Raw genomic sequence first — 27,765 nt, forward strand, 5'->3', positions numbered from 1 at the left:
AAAAGTTGATATTTATCAAATTGTGCTCTACTTGTACTAAATATAGATCTACTCACAATTACTTTGTAATTAAAATAGCCGTTCGAACAACTGACGATCCATGGTGCCGGAGAAACAGAGTTCACCTGTTTCAGTTACCACCGGCATATGACGATATAGTGTGGTTAGAATTATGCCCATCCACTTTTATTTTTTCTCAAACGTGAGTCAGGAATCCAATGATACTTTGGGGTTAGCAGTCGTACTCTTTTACCCAGTGGCTGAAGGAATAATTTTGTTTACAATTTTGACGCCATGTTCTTGTGTTATCTCTTAATCTAGATATTTTATTCACCATGTTAAAATAATTTTTTAAATTACATAATATCAGAACTGTCCCCCTAGCGCCTTAACGTTAGCCCACCCCCTCTTTAATCCCACCCGCACTATAATCCCACCCGCTCTTTAATCCCTAACATGCAGACGTATTAAACTCGTATTTACCCTAATCTGACACGCGCGACCAAATATCATCAAAGACTGAGGCTAATGATTCCCCTAAGACAATCAATCAATCACCAGGTACGAGACGACCCTCGACGACTAGCCAGACCTATGTGGTGACGTGTCTTTGGCCGATTAGCGGACATCAACCCCGATTCCCTAACCACACATTTACACATGTGTGTGTGTGGGGGGGGGGGTGTCGCCGATAAGGATACACCAACCCCCCAATCCCTAACCATGCATTGACGTGTAGTTAGTGTCGCCTATAAGGGAACATCAAAGACAAGTCCCTAGCTTCCACCATAACCATAAGCTTAATGTATGCTTATCGGCGATTTCCGATATAAAGGTAATCGATATAAAAGTAATGACCGCTTACAACAATAAAACGGATTTGTAAATGTTACAGCCAACTTACTATAGACCGTTAAAGGACCCATTATGTCAAGCATGAAACAAAAACCTAGCCACCTACACAATCATACATTAACATAACCATTTAGCCTACATATATGATCCTCCATTTAGCCTACCTGTATAATCCTCCATTTAGCCCACCTACACAATCATACATTAACATAACCATTTAGCCTACCTATATGATCCTCCATTTAGCCTACCGACAAAATCCTATATTAATATAACCATTTAGCCTACATATATAATCCTCCATTTAGCCTACCTACAAAATCCTACATTAATGTAACCATTTAGCCTAATTATACCTAATTATTAATACCACAATTTCGTCAACCTACAAATTCTGCATACATAAAACCACTTAGCCAGCCTACTAAGAACTACAATAAAAAATAAATATTCCACACAACCCACGTTAACCGCTTAGCCGTCCCCCAAAAACCCACCTTTAAGTAACCATTTAACCAAAACAAACCCTTGTATTAACCACTACACCAACCCAGAAAACCTGCTATAAACTGACCACTTAGCCGCTAAAAAAACCTACTTTAACCACTTAGCCACTTCTACAAACAACCTGCCTTCAGCATTCCTTTGACCGCCCCCCCCCCCCTTACCTGACACACCTGACTAAAACAAACCAAACCTGTACCAAAACCAGCGGCCTACACCTGCACTATCCGGACCAGTAGCCACGTCTATACCGATCTACAGGTACAAGTATATTAACTTTAGTTCACCCACCCCCATTTCAATGCAAATATTATAACCCCTATCCCGTATATTTACACGCATATTAACTTCACTCCCCCAACCCCCAATACAGCTACACTTTATTAACATCCCCCCTTCTTACCCCTTACCCCCACAGGTATATATATATACCCATTAATTGAGACCCCCCACCCCCTGCATTATGCCTACCATTATACTGTAGTGTTGTAATCCCCTAGTAGTGCTACAGTCTTGCTGCACACTGCGCCGTGTTGTATAAGCGATGACGCTTTCTTACGTTACACACTGTTCAGTCAGTCACTAGGGGTTGGCTACTAGTCGACGCTACTACTGCACTACCAACAGTAAGGCATGTATTTGTATGGCTTTTACATTCTTTTAGGTATTTGTCTACATTTATTACTTTTCTCTATTTTCTGACATTTATAACGTATCGTATATTTGACGTGACTTTTAACTTTGTAAGTACTTTCCTACATTAAGTGTTTGTCTTACTTTTAACTGTGTATATATTTTACTACATTATGTGTTTGTCTTTACTCTTTTTATTTTTCTTACATATATACCTTTTTGTAAATCCGACTACATGTATATATTTTATTGTATCAAATTAACAGTATTATTTCTTGAAAATTAGATGTACTATTTTCGTAATTATTTTTACATTTAACTAACATTATTATTAATTACAAATGACATACCTGTTTAAAATCCAAATTTAGAATAGCATAAATAACAAAGGAAACATTACGAACAAAAATCTATTAACAACTTTTATTTCATAGCATATGGTATAACATGCAACAGTACATTAAATAACATAATGTGACAACCGTATATCATATATATATATATATATATATATATATATATATATATATATATATATATATATATATATATATATATATATATTTATATATATATATATATATATATATATATATATATATATATTTATATATATATATATTTATATATATAACCTGTTGTAACACGAATACAACAGACGTATATGACAACACAACCAGGATCTATCTCAGCAATTATTTCTGCCGACCATTTATGATGACGACAGTTACTACTAATAACTTTATAATAAACTCGGCTTAACTGTCGTTTGTAAACCTCGCTGTAACAACTACTCGTGTAACTGGTTATAAAAGTCATTTATAACACCCATTACACCAACACTATACAACATTTGATAACATTTCTATAACTTTACTATAACAATTCTATAACATCGCTGTAAAGTAATTCAACGCTGTCAGTATCATAATGCAGCGACTTCTTCATACATAAATTAACATAATTTAAACCATACAGCTCATAATAATGACATACAGAGACGTGTCCATATGTCTACATATTTCCATACAACGCTAAAATTTAGGCAACTTCCTGTCATTATGCCGATTGCAAGTTTGATATTATTATTTTTTTAATGAAGTAATAAGATAATTAATTGGCGACAAAAAGATAGGAATAAAGACCGACACCTAATTTATGTATCCACGTCTTTAGAAACCTCATTGAATGACGGCTAATATGTTAATCATCAGCAATTAAAATGTCTGAAGTTGTTGAGTTAATTACACCGAGTAGCCGGCGATCATGGGCGGGGATGGGGGAATAAAGAACACACGACGAGAAAATAAGAAATCGAGGGGTTATTACAAGACTCCCCCTCCCCACATTTTCGTCCAGTTATTCTTCTATTCCTTTCCGCTTTCTATCAAGTATAAGATTTGAGTCCAATATTTAATTGCACCCATCTTATACCTTTTAACTGTAACCAATGGATTTCAAGACATTTTAATATTGTTTTTTTTTAATTGAAATGCTAAACAACAACGAATTATTAAAACATCAAAACATCCAGTTGCTATTATTATGCTTGGTTTAAACTATAGTTTAAACTATGTTTGTTAAGGCACTAATTATGTGTCTCTTTAAGAGAAGAAGTAAGCGGCTCTCTGTTTCATATATAAAACCTACATTTAAGAACTTACTTTTTACTTAATGTAAACGTGCCACTTTCTATATGCAGTAGATTGGGCTGTCGTAATTAAAACATACATTTTATGTGCAGATCCCCAAATGTTTTTTTCAGAACGTGTATAATTTATAAAAGAGAACCTCTACCACACAAAAAAACAACCTGCCGACACCTCTATTAAGCCGGGCTATTTATAAATTGTTACCAAAAAACTTGCCGACAGCCGACTCATTTAAAAAAAAAAAAAAAAAAAAAAAAACCTCTTTCTTACCACAATAACAACATTTTCGTTCCCACATCTTAAGCTTTTAAAAGTAATTTTAATTCAGGTCTTTGTACACAATGGTCACTACAAAACTGTGAAGAAGGGTGTACAGTATGTAAGATACGATACGGCCCTAGATAGATAATCTCTAAACTGTATCCACTGTACAACACCTGGGTGTGAGATCACCAGTACACCCCTGGGGTGTAGGGACATGTAGATACACCATCCAGCCACCTCTAGGGTGATCCACGTCTAGAGGTACTAAACACTTCTCAAATACATTCATCTAGATGCATTAAACACTACTGAAGGCGTTACAACAGTTTAGAAAATTCCTTACAAAATTAATTCCAAGAAAAGTTCCAATCACAACAATAGAACAGAGTTCAATTATATGCTATATGTAATAGTAAAAGAAGAGTTAGAACTTTATAAAGTTAAAGGCAGTTAAAACAACCATAACTAAATTTAAAAACAACTGAAAAACGCAATAAAAAAAAAATACCAGCACAATTACCGCAGAACAGTGCAAAATGTTGAGTCTATTTTTAGCCCCATTTTGACATCAAATGCTGTCGCGTTTACCTAACATGAAACCCCTGACCTTCCCTGCATGAGGGTCAAGGTGCACACACCTGTATTCTTACCTGGCCTACCTGTGTGGGGGTCTACACTCTGCATGATTGAAGTCAGAACTAGCGCGGCTCATTGAAACAATTATAAAGTAAAGAAGGCGTTTCTGTTAGGTGCTGGTGGTGCATAGAAGTAAATTGTTGTTTTATATTTAAATAAGCAGAATGTAGGTTTATATTTAAAATGTAAATTCATAGCATTTGTTGTACTCATTTGTACATTGTTTAAATTTGCGTGTACATGATACTTAGTAAATGTGTACATGAGCTTAAGACGGAGACTAACGTAACAGAAGTGACTCTTCACCAAGTCTACGATGCTCAGTGAAAAAAAAGAAAAATAAATCTCTTTAGACCTAGCGATCCGTTTGGCAGATGAAGCAGAGTTCGCATGTTTCTTGAGTTCTGCATATGAATGGATAATGTGGTCAGCACAATGTTCAGCCGTCTTTACTAACTAGAGTTTGGTACCCGTTAGCAATGGGATTTTCCATTGACTTAAACCGGGATTCGAATTCGAGACTTTCGTGTTAGCAGTCTTGCGCTCTACCGCCAGGCCACGCCGTCCCTTATACGAGCTCGGTATTTAATACACGGACTGTATCGTCGATGTATCAAATTTACAACATGCTTATACTCAATAATCAAAACGCCCATTATATATTTGCTATGTATCGAAATAACCGCTTTTAAACACGAATCAACAATCACCTAAAACATAAAGGTATAAATGCTTCTTCTAACAAGGGTAAGGAGTATGCTTTACTAGCACTACTGTATCCCCTATAATATGTAAGGCATGGTCATCAAACACATGACCCGAGGGCCGCATATGGGCTGCAGTTTTTGTCGTAGTGTATACGACTGAATTCAATAATCTTGTTTAAAAACTATAGGCATCTTAAAATGTATTCTTCAAACAACCATACATTAACTAGACCCTACACGCAAGCCTAATCCAGCGTATGTCTACAAAAACGTTAATCCTAACCACTCGTTTCATCAGGTTAACTTGTTCAAGAAAACAAAAAAAATCCATAAAGACATCTAAATTTACTTTAGCACACATATTCTCTCAACCCTATTTCTTAGTACCACAACCTGTTCAAAGCATAAACCCGAACCACATAATACATACTGCAAAACACATCAAGCATAACATCTTCAGACACCACCTCAGCCGTCACTAGTACCACCACCAAAAAACCACCTCGTCAGCTCAAGTTTAGGGCACGTCACCGCACCGTTTCCCCCCCCCCTTGCGCGCAACGGTGCGTAGCCTTTACATAACATGTACATTATTAGTCTAAATAATGGCTAAAAATAGAAACACTGGTATAGCTTTTAACACAGGTGTACCTCGGGAGATTAATGCAAATTTTATGAACATGTGCGACATAAGGTCATTGCAGGGTCACTAGCATAGAGTCACTCGTTGCGAGATAGATGTAGCTCGGCGCTGGATATCGCTCCGTATATATATATATATATATATATTGGGAGAAGAATTCTGACGCCCTGGGACATACTGATTTATCTGCTAGATTAACCTGTAGAAAGTAAAGCAAAGTGACGTAGCATCATTTCTCTGAGGTGAGGGGGGTGGGGGAGTTGTGTGTATGTGTGTGTGTGTGGTTGAAACAGCGCATATAAAGTTGTGTGTGTTGTGAGATTACGGCTTTCACCCACGCGACCTCCAGGTCGGTGATACCAAACTGATCACGTGTGGCTAATAATAGGGAGAAAAAACACAACAACCTCAAGTAGTGTTGTCGACAACACGACGTGTCTGCTACGGTAAATATGTGTTACAATATCACTGTTAACATTGTTAGTAAGCGAATAAAAGCATAGTGCAATGTTTGTATTGATACACGTTTTCCATGTTAAACATGGGCTATCTGATTATGTAAAAAGAAGCGAAATGTTAAGGTCACTGCATATGGGTAGATGTTCGGCTTTTTAGCATAATAATTAGTATTAGCAATATATATCACCATTTCGTACTGTTCAGTATAACATTTTTGAATTTTGTATTCTATCGTATTCGTAGACACCATACTTAGCAGAATCGTTTTAAAATAATACCTCACATAGCATTTCCTCTATATGTTTAGCATTATCACATATTATATTAGCGATTGACTATACAGTAATTTTGTACAGTATCGTACTCCTACATTTTAGATTTTAACAACACATTGTCACATTTTCTAACATACACCAAACATCATACTTAAGTAACTAAGCTCTCATTTACCTTTCATACATCATACAACTATGTCACATTTCTAATTTACCGATACGAATACTGACACCCCCCCCCCCCACCCCACCCCCGGTCTCATTCCCCCACCCCAGACAGATCAACGACGAACAAGATGCGCCAGACTAAACAAATTAATTTCGCCACATCCGAAAACAACACACCAAACTATCGCCATAATGAAAAACAAAACACCAATAAGGGGAGACTACTACCACTATAAATATAACAGGGGCTATAACCAATATCACCAATGTAGAAAACACAATCACTCTATTCTAATCGTGTGCGGCCTTGGTATATGGTGTTGACACTAATGAATTTATTAGTGTCTATGCGCTGGGCAAAAACAAATTGATAATTACTTGGTAGTTTAATTACAGTCATGTTGCACATGGAACGTGCGTACAACTATTGCGCCCTTTGTCCAACCGTAAAAAGGTAACAATTATATTATGTTATCATTGCATTGATTTCATTTTATCCCGTTGTACTTTGTCGATTATTTTTTCCACCTATTTATTACACTAGTTATAATGTATTTTATGATATAATAATATATAATAATATATAGTAATAATAATATATAATATGTATTTTATTATAATTAACTTAACCCCTGTGATGGTTAAAAAAAAATATTTGTAAATTGTTTTATTGCAAATAAAAAAAAAATTTAAAAAAAAACTAGTTATAATAAGTATAATTTTATTTAATAAGTATGATTTTATATTTGTGATTTTAAAAAATTTCATTGGTCGAAATATTTGTCACGTTTCTCTTCCTACGATTTAAAAAAAAATCTGGAATACAAAACTTCGCTAATTTTTTGTTTCTCACTCTAAACCCAGCGAAACAATTAATATTAGATAACAGCGTATAGAACTTGCACTACCATATCTTTAAGTAAAAATAATTAGTGTACTAGCAACAAAACTCGTGTTTTCATGTAGCGCCTACAAAATTCTTCTCTTTCTCGTCTGGAATTTGTTTCCCTTCCACTTTTCTATTGTTGTTTATTAGAAAATTCGTCTTCTTCCACTTTTCCATTATTGTTCATTAGAAAATTCGTCCGTTTCCACTTTTCTATTATTGTTCATTAGAAAATTAGTCTGTTTCCACTTTTCTATTGTTGTTCATTAGAAAATTCGTCTTCTTCCACTTTTCCATTATTGTTCATTAGAAAATTAGTCTGTTTCCACTTTTCTATTGTTGTTCATTAGAAAATTCGTCTCTTTCCACTTCTCTATTGTTCATGTTATTTTGTTTCCGCCTACCTTAAAACACGTTGAAGTAAATTTCTCCTTCGATGCCTGGTGTGAAACTAAACCAGGTGCAGTAGAGTCTGTCTGTCGGTACAACTACAACTTTTAAGAAATGTTGTTACTGTCTTCACATTCACACACCCAATGCACTGAACACATTTTTTTTTTTACATAAGACCAATGGTTAACTGACACTGAGTTGTATCACACCACCACAGGATACAATACCAACACATATTTCAACATAATTAAAAACATCACATGTAATTTGTTTTTAAAGGTAGTTCTCATCATCCTCAACTAACGCACGCACGCACACATACTTACACAAACGCATACACACGCATACACACGCATATACTCGCATACACCCCTCCCCCATGCACCTATCCAGCATTACCTGATCTACCTCCGATCAACGATAGAAACACCATCAGGCAATAAAAATCACCTGCTGTTCGACACGAGCTGCTGGTAATCGAACACATCAGTTCGATGCTAGAGATAACTACATCCTGACGTCACACGTCGGCCTTACATGGACTGAAGGGGTTCATTAACTTGACCACCACATTAGCCACCATATCATGCACACGTCCATCCTCATACGTACACAACACTAACACACATATTATATATATATATATATATATATATATATATATATATATATATATATATATATATATATATATATATATTTATATATATATATATATACATATATATATATATATATATATATATATATATATATATATATATATATATATATATATATATATATATATATATATATATATATATATATATACTAATAGGCCTATATAACACACACACACACACACACATATATATATATATATATATATATATATATATATATATATATATATATATATATATATATGTGTGTGTGTGTGTGTGTGTGTGTGTGTGTGTGAGTGTGTGTGTTATCACATGGCAGAGAAACATATCTTTACACCTTTTCAAACAGCGACCCATATCACCAGTCACCCTTCGGCCTTACCCTAACACTCGTACCAACTGACCCCCGGGAAAATTTCAGTATGAAGCCCTCCAACTTCAGCCCCACCCTCTTCCCTTTCCCCACAGCAGTGAAAACAATACCAAGTGAAGAGCCCTCGGTCGGGTCTGATAAGACTATATTGGTGATGCTAATCTGTGCACTACACGCGGCCATCACGCCCCCCGAGTACCACGACATCTGGTAGATGTCAGACGTTATTGAACATCAACCACCACCATCACATGTGGTCGTGCGTACACAGACTTAAGTTGGTCGCTACCACCACCACCAGCAGCAGTTGTTGCCGATGTGGACATGCTTGGTTGAGTTTTATGCTGGTTGACATTGTGTTGCATGAAATTATCCACATGTTGGATGACTCAAGTTGGGTTTAATGTAAGGTGGATATGTTCATGCTGGATACTTGACTTATGTGTGTTGGCGTGACGTCTAATGACTTTAAGAAAATCCGTAATATATATATATATATATATATATATATATATATATATATATATATATATATATATATATATATATATATATATACATATGTATTTAGGGATATATATATATATATATATATATATATATATATATATATATATATATATATATATATATATATATATATATATATTACAGTTCAGGGATTGTGTATGTTTGTGTTTTATGTGAATGTATGTGAATGTGCTACTATGCCTTATGGCGACAGTTATAAGCCAATGATCTAAGTCCACTTTACTTTCCTTCCACAGCCTGCACGCCACGCTAGGACTTCGAGTTACCGTAGGATTAAGCGTAGCTCAAGCTGTGAGTACTTTGTTTCTCATCACCTGGGTTGGTGGTTCTCACGGTCGTGTTCTGATCGAACTGTGGTCTTAATAAGTCGACATTTCAACTTTCCAGTGCGAATTGTGAAATTTATTTTTATATGTACAACCAAAATATATTTTCAAAATTTTTTTTTTAATGTAGGCTATACTTAAATATTTCTCGTTTATTTATTACAAAAATAATGTACAATACAACATAACAAGCAATCAAAATGAAATCTAGACACAGCCTAAATCAAATGCATTGACTTTCACAATAAAACATTTTAATCTCATCATTTTTCTTACGTTATGTTCCATTACCAGCACGAACTTGCTTCAAATCGATTCTAAAATCTAGGGCAAACTAAAAAATTGCGTAACTTTAAAAAAAAAAAAAAAAAAAAAAAAAAAAAACTATTTCCAAATAAAAGTCAAGCCATCCATCCGACAAAGCTAAAATTAATTTCATTAACCGGCTTGAAACCGCTTAAAAATGATTGACTTGATTCCAAGTATTATAATTACACCTTAGCTAACAACAGCAGCCCTCGACAAAGAGCTCAATGAAACGCTTATAAAACATTTTTTTCACATTGTGCGCGTTAGCGCTGAACGCTGGGTGGTAATTATAGACTTAAGGAATATCCGATTTTAAAAAATATTTTTTTTTAAAAAGTAAGCTTAGTCGCTGAGCAATGGGATCAGTAAAAACTTTCTCTTTCGTAAGACGAAACAAAAATAAAAAATAAATGATATACAGTTTAGTATTGATAATTATAGTAGTTTGTAGGCGAGCGATTAAAAATGTGTCTATTACATAGGAGACAGTAGTATGCGAGTGAAGAGTATGAACAAAAAAAAATTGTTTTTAAATTATAGAGAGTCAAGCGAGAGGCAAACGGGGTTAAAGATAAGTATATGGTAGAGTAGGGGGCGTGGCCTTCAACGGATTTGGTCAAATGATGGCTCTTTGTTTGCTTCAAACTCACGCACTGTCGATTATTTGGTAGTTTAGGTGGGTGGGTGGGGGTCGGGGTGTGAACGGAGGGGTTCTCAGTTTGTTCATCAAATTACATTCATAACTAAAAGGGTTATTTAAATTATCAACTTTGTCACCCGAATATTAACCTAATTGAATGTGCTCTAGTCATAAACATAACCCAAAAGGCCAAAATATATAGGTTTCAATAAGAAATTAACGGCGAATTATTTATGAATAGTAAAAGTCGTTGCGGAACCACATAATTCTCCTATTAAAATCATACATTATAAGTGTGTTGCGTGTATTACTTTATATATGACTGTGTGTGCTCTGTATATAAAAATGTAAGTATAAATTGGCTTAGAGATTAGAGTTTTATTGCCGACTTACTTCCCTTTGTTCTGTTCAACTATGGCCTAGTGACTTAGTCATTGGTTACCCGCCTTTACTAGGGACAAATCAGCACAGGTGTTTAACACGGTCACAGTGTTGAGAAAGTGGGGGGGGGGGGGGGGGGGGGTTTGATGACTCTATGCTTTGAAACCGGATTCGTGTTGGTACGGCCTTGCTTACACAACACACCATAGGAACTTCACCATGGTCTTTGGGTGTGGGGAAAGAAATCAAAGCAAACAGGGACGTTCCACCCCTCCAACACTCTAGATACGCCACTGACCGGAAGTCAGTCCTTGCAATACGCACTTCCTTTCACATGTCGCTGTCTTATTGTATTTTAGTTTTCTACTTCGTTCTTCATTGTAATTTTAGAGTGTTTCTTTCAACAAAATTAAGAAGTATTACACTTCAATATGTTGTTATGCGCCATGTGGTCCGTTTACTACTGTCCTCCCCCCCCCCCCCCAACCTAGATTTCCATAGCCTTGTCCAGACAAGACCAACTTGTAAGACAACATTTGCTTGAGTTTTCTCTCCTAGATGGGTTGCTGCACCCAACTAAACGGCGCCACGGGGAACAACTTTTAATTTTGCGCCACCCCCCCCTCATAATTTTTTTATATTTATAATGCAAAACTGCAGCTTAAGTGTGCGTTTAATTTTTTTCCAACACATTTTGGCGCCCCCTAGAGTCGGCGCCCGGGGACATATTTGTACCCCCACCCCCCTCGCTACGCCACTGAGTCAGAACTCAGGTTACTTGGAAATCATCCGACGAAGGACGATTGAACCCTTATGGTTCTCTATCTTACACGTTTGATACAGTAGACGGGTGAGGGGTGGAGACAGGAAGACGAGCGACTTAAGCCCACACACATTAGTAATTACCACTGCTAGGCCTATTGTCGCATTACTAAGAAAATGCACATCTTGAACCGGATGTACAAGCCTGTGTAGCCAGATTTCTCGTCATGCCATTGTTACCAGTCAAAACATTTTTTTTTACCTATTCAATTTTTATCCCCTTTAAAATTTTAAACGGGCTGTTTCTTTTTACCCCCAGCTATCGAGTCGAACATTTCTTGGTATTAATTTCTCACGGCGGTTTCATTTTTCTTAAATTTTAAAAGGCCGTTATCGAATTTAAGACAGGGATTTAAAAAATCTCGAATTAAAATTTTGAAATGTTAACGAAATAATTTATTTAACCTATTAATAATTTGAGCTGTGTTTACCAGGGATATTATAAGATTGATCAAAATACATCTCGAATGTTAGTTTATTAATTTTAGCTGCGTTCGTCTATGAAATGGGAGATAAGCTCCGTTTTTCTATGAAATGGGAGATAACTATTATTAAACGACCACGGTCCAAGTAATTGAAACTATTCACCACTGCAAGTCAAAATTCAATTGACAGGCCCTGCCCCACTCATCCCTACAATTAATGGGCACCGCCCTTTTATATATTGGAAGTTGTCACCTTCTAGTGTATAAAAACTGACAGGCCACGCCCACTCGCCAATATCACCTCCACTCCCCCCCTCTAGGGTATACCCCATAAAAGACAATGCTCATTCTTTAAATGTATTTATAGCTACCGCCCACTGCTTAACGTCTTTAAAAAAGTCCCCTCCTATATCTCCATCGCTCTCCACAAAGTCAAACATACACGTTACAAACTCCGCCCACTCATGTTTACATTTAAGATGTACCATAGCAGACCACGCCCACTCGTTATAGGGTTTATAATTCACAAAGAAGATTTACCTCCCCCTTCTCATCTACATTTTATAGACCCGCCCTCTTACAATGTCGACGGAAACCCGCGTCCTGTTACGTATCAAGTTAAAGTCCCCGTCCTATGTGGCATACTCGAATGTATACAAGTTGATGTCCCCGTCGACTGAGTGGCCTAGCGGTGGTGAACTAGACTGCCATAAGTCTTAAGTTCGAATCCGGGTACAAGTCAGTAGACCGTCCCTTAGTCCACCCAGCTATGATAAGTACCTAACTCACGGTAGGGAAAGTAATGGCGCCTGAGTTTAGTGCTGACCACACTATCCCTTCTTATTCCGATTTCACAGAAATAGATGGATTCTACTTCACTTGCCCCATAGATCGCCCGGAAGGAGCACTTTACTACTTAACTATATCCACGGCATTAAGGTTTACAGTAAGTTATAATGTCCCCGTCACTAAAGTATATAAGTTAATGTCACCGTCTCTGTGTTATAAAAGTTGATATCCCCAGTACTAAAGTATACAATTTAACCTCCCCACCATCTCAGGTATAAAATCGACAGCCACATCTCTCTAAAACCGACAATCCCAACCACATCCACAAACCTCTACCACACTAATAAACATTTTAAAGTCGATAAAATCTTGATAAACTACTCACAACTAAATATATCAACTTCCTTAATTTAATCATCATTCAATTAGCCACCATACAAGTTATTAGCATAAAAAACGTAAGCATAAATTGAATTCAAGGGGAAGTAATCCCGAACGGCCTGTTGACTAGGTTACGGGAGAAGAGTAATTAAAATTGATGATATATGGTATAAAAACAAACAGAGTTATCGTCCTTCGTGGAGTAGTCTACCTTTTATCGCTGTTCCAATATTACAAAAACAATTCACTCAACACACAGCACAATCTACTTCAGTCTAATAACTATCTTTACAATCGCATGTCTCACTATAAAGAACAGATTTTTTTTCTTCTCCCTGAACCGAAAATTGAAAAATTTAATGCTTTGAGTATGCCCCATGCCCATATCTAGCGGCTATCTGTTCGGATACCGTTTTTTTTATTAATACATATTTACTACCCAGACGTCTGTGTTTGACTAGCAAACACATCCCCCACCCCCACCCCCTCTCTCCTCCCTCAGCATCTTATAATTCAACATCTGTCACTCGTGGCATGTAGGATCTACACGGGCAGATGTAACGGTTTAAATCTTAAGGACCCAGATATCTGACCTCGCTTGTGTCAAGACACGAAGGGCATGCGTATACGGGTGTGTGTATATATATATATATATATATATATATATATATATATATATATATATATATATATATACAGGGGCGTAGCGAGGGGGGGGGCGGGGGTGCGGATCGCACCGGGTGACACCATTTAGGGGGGGTGACACCAAGGCAAAATACATAGAGAAAAACTTGATGGTGGTGGGGGGGGGGGGGGGTGCAAATCGAAAGTTTGAGCAGGGGGGGGGGGTGCAAATCGAAAATTTGAAAGTTTGTCCCCGGGAAGGGTCGCTACGTCTCGGGGGGGGGGGGGGGTGACACCATTAAGTGCCGCACCGGGTGACACCCGACCTCGCTACACCACTGTATATATATATATATATATATATATATATATATATATATATATATATATATATATATATATATATATATATATATATATATATATATATATATATATATATATATATATATACACAAATATGTCTATTATTAGTAAAAGTTTTAGTGAATTAATTTCGGAAGGCAACCCCCCCTACCCTCGTTCCCCATTCAGCAAAGTAAGGGAACATACGACATTTGAAAACTCGGTCAGTTGTACCCACATCTCACCTACTCGTCTAATTAATTTTTCCAGCACTTTGATTAACAATCCCTTTCCCTTCTATACTGTATGCACACTGTATCGTAGAACCCACTCCCAATATGACAGAGAAGACATTTCTTCCATTGTTAACTTTGCTTACGGGTATCACGTGATAAGACGATTAGCTCTTAAGTACGAGTACAATCATGAAGACCACAATCAGTTCAAAAAGATTGATGTTATTATAAGGTTTTATTTAGGCCATATAAGTTCAATCTATATTCTATGAAACGCATTTATTTGGAAAAATATTAATTAAAACAATAAAAGATACAACCAATAATAATAACGGTCATGTAACTCTTATAAAACTCAAATAAACTGAAACGTGATATATATATATATATATATATATATATATATATATATATATATATATATATATATATATATATATATATATATATATATATATATATATATATATATCAAATATGTGTGTGAGTGCGTGTGTTATGTTGTGTCACTGGCATAATAGTGTTCCCTGAAATAGCGAGATATAGACTTGATCTTATGATCTGACGACCACAATCTATGTCTTGCAGACGAGGAGCCGAACTACCAAAAAAAAAACCCTGAAATTAATTGATAAAAAAATAATTTATGTGGGGGGATTATTCTGGCGACCTGTCTCGATTTACGGTCAGTTGATTCAAAGGCGCAGACGACATCTCGAGCAGGCAACTCCTAGACCAAGACGTGAAGTCTGCTGGCTAGTCTAAAGTTTTGTTTTTCTTGTGTCCCTTTCTTTCAGTGGTTCTCGAACTGTATTACTTTAATATTACATAGATAACGTCTTTCATTATAGCAGTATCGGGGTATTTGTAAATTAAATATTCCAAATATTTGTTCTATTGTTATAGCCTTTGTCTTGATTGAATATGTTATGTTCGGGTTAAAGCTCGATACCAATGTTCTCTCTAAGGAAGAAAAGATAGTGTGCAAAATGTATTTTCTGTGCGTGCTGTTCTAAAAGTCTTATACAAGGATATATTTATTTTACAAAATCACTGCGCGGTAGCTCAAAACTACCGCGCGGCCGCGCAACCGCGCAGATTAGAGGGAACATTGCTCAGGTTAAGGGTTAGTGTTAGGGTAACACCACTTTCAAAAGACAACTCCAATCCAATCATGTCGGCTTCCACGCGAGTACATTACTCAACAATTAAATTACAGCTTGCCTGTCATGTATCTTAGTTTCGCCTTACCAACTTCGAATACCGCATCACACAAACTGTCACCACGCAGAATCGATTCTGTCACAACATATCTGTAACTCGTGTTCATAAAGCGATAGTATCGCAGAGGAAAGAATCGAATATTGTGTTAGTTTACCTAGCTACTGCTAAAAATCTACCAATTCGCTTGTCAGCACGGGTGAATATACGTGTATTTTGGTGTATTGTTCATTATTGTTTTGTATATTACGCAAATAAAATATATTTTCTATTATTGTATCTAATACTATTGTTGAATTGTATTACTGTGTTGTGTAACTTTGTGTATATTGCCGTGTTGTTTATTATTGAACTGTATATGCGCGTTTGTGTGTTTTTATTTTTTCCCTTTAATTAGAAATATTCCTATTTGCCAAGTCGTTATTGCTCTATTAATATGAATCTGCTTTTGATGGTAGCTATCTAGGCATATATATATATATATATATATATATATATATATATATATATATATATATATATATATATATATATATTATGTATTTAAGCGAACATATTAATTAGATTAACCTCTTTATAAACTCAACGATCTTCGTGGCAATTATCTTTAATTATCTTCTTATAATTATTTTAATCACATAATAAAAGGTAGTAACGTGTAGCCCATAAACGCGTGTCGAGTGGGGGCGATAATCTACATGTAAAAATGTGGTAGTGAGGCGCTGGTTTGTAGCGAAGTGTGGGGCATCGACCTCCGGGTGAAATAGTGAAGAGAGGGATGTATGGTCGACCTGAAATTAAAATTAAAAATTGGCTTAATTTTGTTTTTACTTTTATTTTGTTTTGTGGGTAGTCGAGTTCGAGTTAATATCCTTACATAAATACAAATACAGTTAAATGTTTATATTAATTTGTACCAATAATCATTCACTAGATAGCCGCTGTAAGTCTTGGAGTTCAAAAGGTTTACACGTGCGTGATTGAAATATAAGCATCAATCTAACATCATTTTAAATCTAGTTTGTACCAGAAAATGTAGCAGGTTTATCTTGTAGCATTTAGTTGAAATGTAGTTTGTACAAGAAAATGTAGCAGTTCTATCTTGTAGCATTTAGTTGAAATGTAGTTTTACCAGAAAATGTAGCAGTTCTTGGTGTATTAATCGAGTCCTTCAGCAACAAAGTTTGTTTGTCTTGTTTTATGTTGATACCTCTATCACACCGCTATATCCTAACACTATCCTTGTGTACAAATGTCCATTAGAATTGTCCTGTAATGTAATGTTGTAATGTTTTAAAATTGTAATGTTTCCATACATGTACCGTTGGACCTACTCTATATTTCGTCAACTATAACACTCAAAAACCATGGCTCAGTATAAATAATTTATACCATGGCTATTTTATCACCTAAACGCGGAAGAATCCTATATTAACTAACTCATTTTTAAAAGGTTTGGGGCTGTTTATTTTACCCCAGCTAAAGCGTATAATTATTAAAATGGCGTAGGGTTCTACATACATCCTACTGTCACATTAATAAGGGTTAACTGGAGTGGGCGATAAATACATAGCCACAGAGCACTAAATCAAGTAATAGATGCGCGAGAGAAAGTAGTTCAGTCTATTCTCCCGTAGGCTCACACAATCCACCGTTTAAAAATCGCCATTTATTAATTACAGCACTAAAGAATCGAAGCACTGTAATTGAACCCAGCGGTTTTTGTTCAATGGAAGAAAAAAAATATCAATCGATGCCAGAAAACAAAACTCGACGATGCCTCGTTTTAATTGAGGTCAAGGTTGTTTCTCGTGACGTGCAAGTGGCCGTTGGAATGTTCGGCGTCAGTAACATAGGAGTCAGATGTGTGAAAACTTGAATGAATGGCCACCCTAGTTAAATGTGTGAAAACTTGAATGAATAGCCACCCTAGTTAAATGTGTGAAAACTTGAATGAATGGCCACCCTAGTTAAATGTGTGAAAACTTGAATGAATGGCCACCCTAGTTAAATGTGTGAAAACTTGAATGAATGGCCACCCTAGTTAAATGTGTGAAAACTTGAATGAATGGCCACCCTAGTTAAATGTGTGAAAACTTGAATGAATAGCCACCCTAGTTAAATGTGTGAAAACTTGAATGAATAGCCACCCTAGTTAAATGTGTGAAAACTTGAATGAATGGCCACCCTAGTTAAATGTGTGAAAACTTGAATGAATAGCCACCCTAGTTAAATGTGTGAAAACTTGAATGAATAGCCACCCTAGTTAAATGTGTGAAAACTTGAATGAATGGCCACCCTAGTTAAATGTGTGAAAACTTGAATGAATGGCCACCCTAGTTAAATGTGTGAAAACTTGAATGAATGGCCACCCTAGTTAAATGTGTGAAAACTTGAATGAATGGCCACCCTAGTTAAATGTGTGAAAACTTGAATGAATGGCCACCCTTTCAAAACCTTATTTTTCAACTGAAAAGTGCGAAGTGGTTGGGTGGTTAGCTACGTACCCATGTGGTTTTTTTTAAAAAAAAAACGTTCTCCATGTGAGCTGTGTGAATTAAGGGACTTCCGACGACTGGAGCTTGGGAACCGAACTCAAGACTTTCCGATTCATGGTCTTGAGCTCTAACACTGAACCACGCCGCTCCATAACTAATTTGCACACTGCCCATTTAACAAAAAAAAAAAATACAACTTATATGTTAATTTTCAAGTTCATCTATTTTTAGCCACCCCCCCCCCCCCTCCTTTAGTGACGTGTGACCGACTTCGGTCCACGAGTCAGGTCGTCTTGACCTCGTCCCCCCACTGCCCACCGACCCTGTACCTGGTATCGATTACAATAACCCGATCGATACGAGTACTATCGCTTAACCCTGACGTCGCCATTGTGCTGCTGTTTTGTGTGTCAACACGTCTAGGCGTCTCCTGGTGCTGCAGTCACGTCGACTTAATCCACATGTGTATCCAGTGTATCCATATTAATAAGGGAGGGGGGGGGCGAAAAGTATATGAAGAATGTTATCGATTATTCAGTTCACAGTCGATACCAACATTCGGGTCACTGTGACCCCGTGTGATCAGCTGTAACGTGTCGTGTACTATTTCCCTGTTAGGGAATCGACCTCATAGAGTAGCGACCTGATAGGGAATCGACCTCCATTGACTGGTTACTATTGTCAGTAACCAACACAGCGAGACCAGTTTAGACTGTTCGTAAGAAACACGACACCTATGGAGATAATAGCTAAACAAAGGGGAAGAAATTGTACATAGGATTGCTCTACCTCGCACTTGACTTACATAAAATTTTATTGTCTTTTTTTTAAAAAATATTTTTAAAAATATTTTATTAAATATCCAACATGTACACCAGGGGTCTCCAAACTTTTCAGTCCGAGGGCCGCATTAACTATCAAATTTCAGTTCGGGGGCCAGTTTCTTCCAGGCATGTCTTTGATTTTTCTGGGCAAAGTTCCTCAGCCATCACCAACCAACGTTTTTTCCGTGGACAAAAAGATCTCCGCGGGCCGGATGAGAGGACCTCGCGGGCCGCATCCGGCCCGCGGGCCGTAGTTTGGAGACCCCTGATGTAGGCCTACACGAATACACACATTAAGGAACCGAAAAAATAATATTCTTCACATGTAATAATGCACTAGAATTAATAGAACTACTTTGGAAAGCGTGCTTTGACATTATATATGTTACGGTCAAAGCCCGAAGTCGGCCAATGCTAGGATTGGCCGGCCAATCCGCGCATTGGCCAATATCGCCTCCCATAGGTCGGTCAAAGTCCGAAACTTTGCTTCATTTCGGCCTTTGGCCGGCCAATCCGCAGACTGGCCATTGTGGACCGGCCAAAGTCTGAAATAGCTCTTGATTTCGGCCTTTGGCCGGCCAGTCCCGGCCAGTCCGCGGACTGGCCATGGTGGACCGGCCAAAGTCTTAATTAGAAGATCATGAGCAGATTTTGTTTTTTTTTATGCCGGTAGGATCATGAAATTAAGTCTTTATTGATTATTAATTAAAGTAAATGACAGAAACATTCAAATTTTTTATTGTACTATAGTCTCAATCAATCAATATTATCATTTGTTACAACAAGTTGAACTTTTATGGCATTTAGAATTACATAGCAGCTTGTCATTTTTACACTTGCAGCGATTTGTTGTACACTTGGTTGTGCAATTGCAGCGAGTGTAGCCTTGGCCCCCAGTCAATGATTGTGAAGATGCGATGAAGATGCGATGGTTCGTAGTGATTTTTCCTCAGTGCCAACTGACGACAATAAGAGCAGTTTTTCGTGAAGAATTGAAAACTCACTTCTAGCATACAGTTGTTTTAGAACACCATGTTCCGTTCCTAATTTGTAGAAACCGCCCTCGACGCTCATGACAACTGCAATCACGCTTCGGGGATCACCGCGACCTCTGTCAACATCTGGAACACGGATGCGTACATTGTCACCCACTTCACCATCTTTAAATTTTGTATTTGATGTTTTAAGCATCTTAGCACCTTGATTTTGCAAGCCAGTATGAGCTGCTGACCTGTGTTCCATGATGTCTTGTTTGTTGTGACACAATCTGCAGGTAATGTTCCCTCCGTACCCTTCGTCTGCTTCATTGAGTATTCCACAAATAGCATGCACATCGTTGCCACAGGATCCACAAGAATGAGCTGCACTACAATGTTTTTCACAAACTATACAGAATCTATTGGCCACATTATTGTCACGCAATTGGTCTGGACGTTCCGCCACGGCAGCAGATGTGTTAGCTGAGGATGTCGTTGCATTTATGGCAACCTCCATTTCTTGTTCAATGTTCTCAAGATCTTCCTCAGTAACTATTTTATTGAGAGCCTCTCTTGGTAGATTTGAAGTGCTAAGTCCCACTTTTGCTTTGCATCCAAACAAGGCTTCGTATGGTGATTGTTGGATTGCTTGATGAAAAGAACGATTTTTCATAAATTAAATGAATTTGAGACTCTCAGCCCAATGAGCTGATTCATTTGTTTGCATCCATGTCATCATCATGTTTTAAACATCTAGGAACGCGGAAAATTCTTTTGAACGTTCCGTCTTGTTGCACGTGGTCGGTGACGCCGACTGTCTTTGATTTTGTTCTTTGATGATTGTCTCACCTCGTCATCATGGAGGAGGCTGTCACATACAGTTGTAGCCCATATATGGAAACTAACATGAATTTACATTTTTTTCTTTTGACAGCCATCTGTTATGTCTGTCTCTTGGTCTGACGGTTCTCTTGGTCTATGTCGCATTGCATATAGAATGCTATACAAACAAGAGCTAAACAATACGTTACTCACAATGAAACCGCACCCAGAATAATTAAAACGCGATCACAACTTAGTCTAGATACAACATTGGCCGGGACATCCCGGCCAATGCGCGCATTGGCCGGCCAATGTACAAAATACGCTGTCAAGTTTAAGTACTTCGGACTTTGGCCAGTACGTCCCGGCCAGTGCGCGCATTGGCCGGCCAATGTACGAAATACGATCTTAGTTCTAAGTTCTTCGGGCTTTGGCCAAGAGAGCCGGCCAATCCGCGCATTGGCCGGCCAATCCGGGGTTTGGCCGCACTTCGGGCTTTGACCGTAACATATATATATATAAAATAAGTTTGAAAAAGTTTGGCACACAGGATACAGACGATAATAAACAGGCTTATGCTACACGAATAGTATGGACTATCCATATATATGTATATATAATATATATATATATATATATATATATATGGATTTTGGGGAAATTTTGTTCGCAAGATTCCACCCATTACTACGTACAATAGAGTCAAGTTCAATAAAAAAAAAAGCAAGCTGGATATGACTACTAACTCTAAGAAATGATGCAAAACTTATATGTGGATTTGTTCAGCAATGATGCAAAACTTATATGTGGATTTGTTCAGCAATGATGCAAGACTTAAATGTGGATTTGTTCAGCAATGATGCAAGACTTATATGTGGATTTGTTCAGCAATGATGCAAGACTTATATGTGGATTTGTTCAGCAATGATGCATGTCATTCTGTGCAACAACACACCTAGTCTACCTTCACCATCAGCCCACATGACTCCACAAATCCCGTGTTACATCCATACGATCGACTGTATCAGTTACAAGCCGTTTATAGTACTGGGGGCACTGAGCGTGAATCATAACTTAATCCTAATCCGATCCCTTTGTTCTTATTGAAATCTATAACTCATGTTTTATTACCTGAACGACTGGTGTGTTTCTCATTTTAAAAAGAAATTATCTTTTAATAGCAGCACACACATGCAGTCTCTGACTATCAACATTATCTAGATGGTATTATGCGGGTAAATTAATTCATCATTTGTTTCGCGAACGTGAAATTATTTACTTTGTTAGTTATGTTTTTTTTTAAACAATTAGTTTTCATTTATAGTCTACCGTCGTGGCGAATTGTTCGTAGAGTGGTGTCACTTACCATGACACCACACACCCCATGTTTAATGTGGTGGTGTCACTTAGCACAACACCACACACCCCCATGTTTAATGTGGTGGTGTCACTCAGCATAACACCACACACCCCATGTTTAATGTCGTGGTGTCACTCAGCATAACACCACACACCCCATGTTTAATGTCGTGGTGTCACTCAGCACAACACCACACACCACATGTTTAATGTCGTGATAACAATTAGCCTATCTACATTAAATTTAAATGGACTAGTAAAGTGGTGGGAACCCTTTGTTTTATTACAGAACTTTATTTAAAATTGTTTATGCTGAAACTTTTTTGGTTGCCCAAACCAAAACAAACGAAACTATACCAAAATGTTTGTCATCATTGCTATTTCCTCGCTTTTATTCTTATATCCACGTGTCGTTAACAATTGATCATAGACGATTCCATCACTTAGTAGAAAACCAGCTTTACATTCGCTAGATCAAATTAACAAAATATTTATATATTTGCTGAAACAGAACAATCTTCATAAAACTTCTATAATAGAATAATATCCATATATTTACTACAGCAGAAAAATGGCTAATCTACTATAACATAAACGCATTCATCTCTACTATACAAGAAAAAACGACATATATATATAACAACATAAACATATCCACATATTTACTTTATTATTAAATTATCCATATAAGTAATATAAGCCTTTCTATAAAAATGTCCATATGCTAAGTGTTTTGGAAAAATGTCGACACATTACCGAGAAAAAGTCTACATATTTCGTTTACAAATAATTCGTCACATTAATTTTTACTTCACCAACATTTTAAATAATTCTTACATATTTTACCCAGACCTTAAATATCCGGATCTTTAGCGTGCCAGTCCTATGTCGGTATATTTCATTCGCGAGAAAATGTCCTTGCGTTAAAATTCTGGACATTCGGTTTAAATATCAAATAACCACACACGAATGTACTCGCTAAATTGGTCACTCCGACTTGTCAAAAAAATGTCCATCACCTATTGTCGACATGGACAATTTGACGACAATATTCATATTGGACGAAACACCGCGTTAGTAGTACGCTTCAATCTGATTGAAAATAATTACAATAATAAATATAGCACAAGTAAATGATCTTACATTCAACATGCTTGTGTTGTTTCCCCCACCTGTTTAGGTGTGTTTTACACGTGGCAGAGGTGGTCACACAACTACAGGTATCTTTACATCAACCCGCCATCTATTGAGGTCCTAGTCTACTTACCATATACAGAATTAGCGACCACATAACTGTTTGTCTTTTTATCGCTGGTCGGGGTATAATAACACATCTATTGCGGTTACTTTAAACAATTCTTAGCTCTTTATGTGCGGACATAATTCGTTTTTAGATTTATTAAAAAGTTTAATCTAAAAAAATATAGGCCTATATTTTGCGAAAAACGTTAAAAAATAGCAACAATGAAAGTGAGAGGTGAGAAGCATGTATCTCATCAGCTCTCGTGTTCAAAACTAATCAAACATTGTTCATAAAAACTCCATGTTCTAACTTTACTTGCTTGACGATACATAACCATACTCAACTTAATACTTTGCATACGTTGTTTAGCAAATTTAAAGAGATTCTTTTACATAAGTCATATACATTGTTTACAAAATTTAAAGAATTATGTTGTAATATATTATATAATCTTTGTAATAATATCATGCATGCCGCATAGTTGTACTGAATTTAACGTTGAAATAAGAACAGCAATGCCTATGATCGCCTTATAACTTCTCATGCACAATGCGCGCATTGTTTGAACTCAAACCAAGTACAATAACTCTAAACGGTTCGGCATATAAAACAAACATAATAACTCCGCAGTTTAAAATATACACAAGAATAAATAATTACGTAGTGATCGGAGAGGATTGGGGTTTAATCTTAACCGGCTGTTTTGGCTAAAATAGTTAAACTCAATAATTTAAAAATAAATTAATTATTATGTCTGTTCCCAAAAAACCCCAAAAAAAAAACAATTTGATCCTTAACTTTAGTTGTTCTAATCATTGTTACAACTTTGTACTCTAATTTCTAACCCTAATCCTAATCCCGTGTTATAACGTTTTCTATTTTCTTTTACCTACCAGGTAATGGCACGGCACATCTGGCTGCACTAAACAGGTAAGTTTTGTTTTATTCACTAACACCTGTAGTTAATTAACACACATCACGTGACACTGGTCAGTTAACACACAACACGTGACACTGGTCAGTTTATATTTTTATTATGATATAAATGTAATCGCCGTAATTATCGAAGATAAATGGACAAATAGCATCAATGTTTTTTTTTCTTTAAATTCTCATACATTATCTTAAAATGGTCGTTTTGAAATATTAGCCTCAAACGCAAAAAACTAAAACCAAAACATAACATCCTGTCTTAATCGATGTACATAGAGCGTGGTATGTTGGCTATTTAATTTGTAAGCATTTCAACTGGAGCTAATTTTTGTTTATGAGATTGAGCTTTAAACAAATTATAATTTGAAAATAAAAGATGCATTTTAATAAATAATTTTGCGCGCCACTTAAATTTCCTGATTTTAAAATCTTGAATCAAATGTTGAATCAAAGTAAGGTAGATAACTGGTGTTATTACAAGGGCAATAAAGTGATACATTGATATACGTAATACAACAAAATGGCGCAATAGTACTCTTATACTACAAGCATAAAAGACCCGGAATATTAAGCAGAAAACAACAAAATATTAGTCTATAAATTTCAAATTATTTTGGTTATCGGTTGCAATAAGCTATGGTGTAAATTTTTTTTAACCAATTTAACACAAACTCGAGAAAGTGCAAATACTAACTTCATCAACCACCATAGTACACCAACACCATCATAAACATCAACAACAGATATTTTTTAAATAATATTTTCTTATCTCTTGTTTGTATCTTTGTTGTATATTAAATTAAATAATTACTTTCTTCTAAAATAAAAACATTGTTGTGTGTTCGATCTTTAAAAATAAACCCATGTCATTGATCACCGTTTGAAGCCAGACTTAATTAATGAGTACTGCGTCATAAAAATGGCGACTACACCTAATCAAACATCCACCCGTGATAAAAATTTCTTTATCATCTTTCTTATTTTTTGGACTGGCCCTTCCCTATACATTTCTAACAATTTATTTATGTATAATCACGCATTACTTCCCTTCAGTGAACGGCAACAGCAATTACCTAAGATAAAAAGTTGAAATTGTTGACCATAAAACTACACTATATCCTTACACGGTCGTCATTTAGATGACAATTTTTTTTTTGCGAAATCTTTCTCTCAGAGCAAGTCGCCGCTGCCCAATAAACACACGTCCCCCAAATTACCACCGCCCACAAATGACCACTCCCCCAAATGACCACCGCCCACAAATGACCACTCCCCCAAATGACCAGCGTTCATAAATGACCACTCCCTTAATTGACACCCCCTCCTCCAAATGACCACTCCCCCAAATGACCACCGCCCACAAATGACTACTCCCCCAATAGACACCCCTCCTCCAAATGACCACTCCCCAAAATGACCACCGCCCACAAATGACTACTCCCCCAATCGACACCCCTCCCTCAAATGACCACCGCCCACAAATGAACGCCCCTGTTATAGATATATATTTTTGGCAATTATCCCGCCCGTGTCTCGCTCAAATGTACTCACGTCCTAACAACTTGCCTGCCCCCATCTGTCATCCGACATCATCATCTTAACTACATGTCCCCCCACATCTGTCATACAACATCATCATCGTAACCACACGTCTGCCCTCATCTGTCAAGCGTCTCTCGCCATTAGCATGCAGCAATTGGGCATTGGGACCACACCCTCACTCGCCGAAAAAAAAAAAAAAAAACACCCCTCGCCGAAGAGCTCGTCGTTTGTTATCACGTGACGTACATCCTAAATTTTAACTAACCGTGGTCATGTGATCATTACATCACGCGCCGCCCTCCCCCCGTTGTCCAGTTCGTTACTGTCCATTTCCCGGCATTCCCCGTGGTCCCAGTGATGGCCGTTTGACGTGGCCCGGCTAATGAGACCGCCGTGGTGGTTTTCTTTCCTCAACAGGCAACAACAAGTGTTAAACCTAACACGACTGGTTTCTTCTTCGTGAAAATAGCCAATCAGATCCCGCCTTACATATTTTACACATCCAATAAAAACAAAGCATACGTCGCGGTCTATCCCCCTTGTTTGGGTACAGCGGCTTATCCGGCGCATACATTAATCTGAAAAATAGCTTTGTAAGTAGACACGGGTCTACATAACTGTCTCGTCAACGTTTCTTTTCGGGTGGGGAAAACAGAAATAGCATATGCTGCTGTAGTTGAATCAAAATGGCTACTGACGAATTCTGTGTACATGTCTAATTTATTTTAAAAAAACCATACAAATCATCACACAACATGCTGGATTATTAGTGCAGGCAGTGTCAGACATTAGAATCTTATGAAAATACATGTTAAGTTGTTAGAGGCTTATTCAATTCAATTTATTCAATAACAGTAACAACAGTAGGCACGGAGGCCTTTTTTCCCACATTGGCCGTTTAAAAAACAACAACTGGTTATTTCAGGTTAGTGATTAGGGTCTCATATAAGAATCAAGGTTAAATAAATGTGTAAATAGCCCCTAAGTCAGACTTATACTTCGGATGTCTTAATTTCGTACTGGGATTCAAAACCAGACTCATTTGTCTTATTTCCACACTGGACCCCAAAAAAAAAAAAAAACAGATTTGTGTTTTGAATTTCTTCTTGTGTTTTTTTTCTAACCAGACTGTCATGTCAGTATTAGGTCTCTACATCTGCTGGTAGACACATAACGACACAACGTGTTTAGTGGGAGGGGGTGGGGGCATTGACGAAATAGGAAATAAATACATAATTTAGGTAGAAAATATATACTTAAATCAGTATCCACTACCTCCCTCTCCGTAAAATGTAAGTGCCTTCCGGCCTTACCCCAGAGGTTTAGAGTGCTCCAACCCTGGAGAAAAAATACCTGAAAGATACCATACACAAGATGTATTCAGAATTTCAGTCTAGCACCAAAAATTGAAAATAGTATCAAATTTATTTTAAGTCACAAAA

At 36.8% G+C, this 27,765-nt stretch overlaps 1 protein-coding gene across 1 annotated transcript in view; it reads left to right on the plus strand.

The window, feature by feature from the left end:
• The window catches only part of LOC131944710 (uncharacterized), a gene marked incomplete at its 3' end in the record, with an annotated part of 194,523 nt that overhangs the window by 71,587 nt on the left and 95,171 nt on the right, over positions 1 to 27,765 (plus strand). Inside the window, exons 4-5 of the mRNA XM_059305501.1 lie at positions 9,863 to 9,917; positions 24,745 to 24,778. The remainder of the gene's footprint in view (positions 1 to 9,862; positions 9,918 to 24,744; positions 24,779 to 27,765) is intronic.

This window comes from Physella acuta, unplaced genomic scaffold (genome assembly GCF_028476545.2).
Source record: "Physella acuta isolate Inbredline_101_S28 unplaced genomic scaffold, ASM2847654v3 ptg000504l, whole genome shotgun sequence".
Taxonomy (NCBI): Eukaryota; Metazoa; Mollusca; class Gastropoda; family Physidae; genus Physella; species Physella acuta.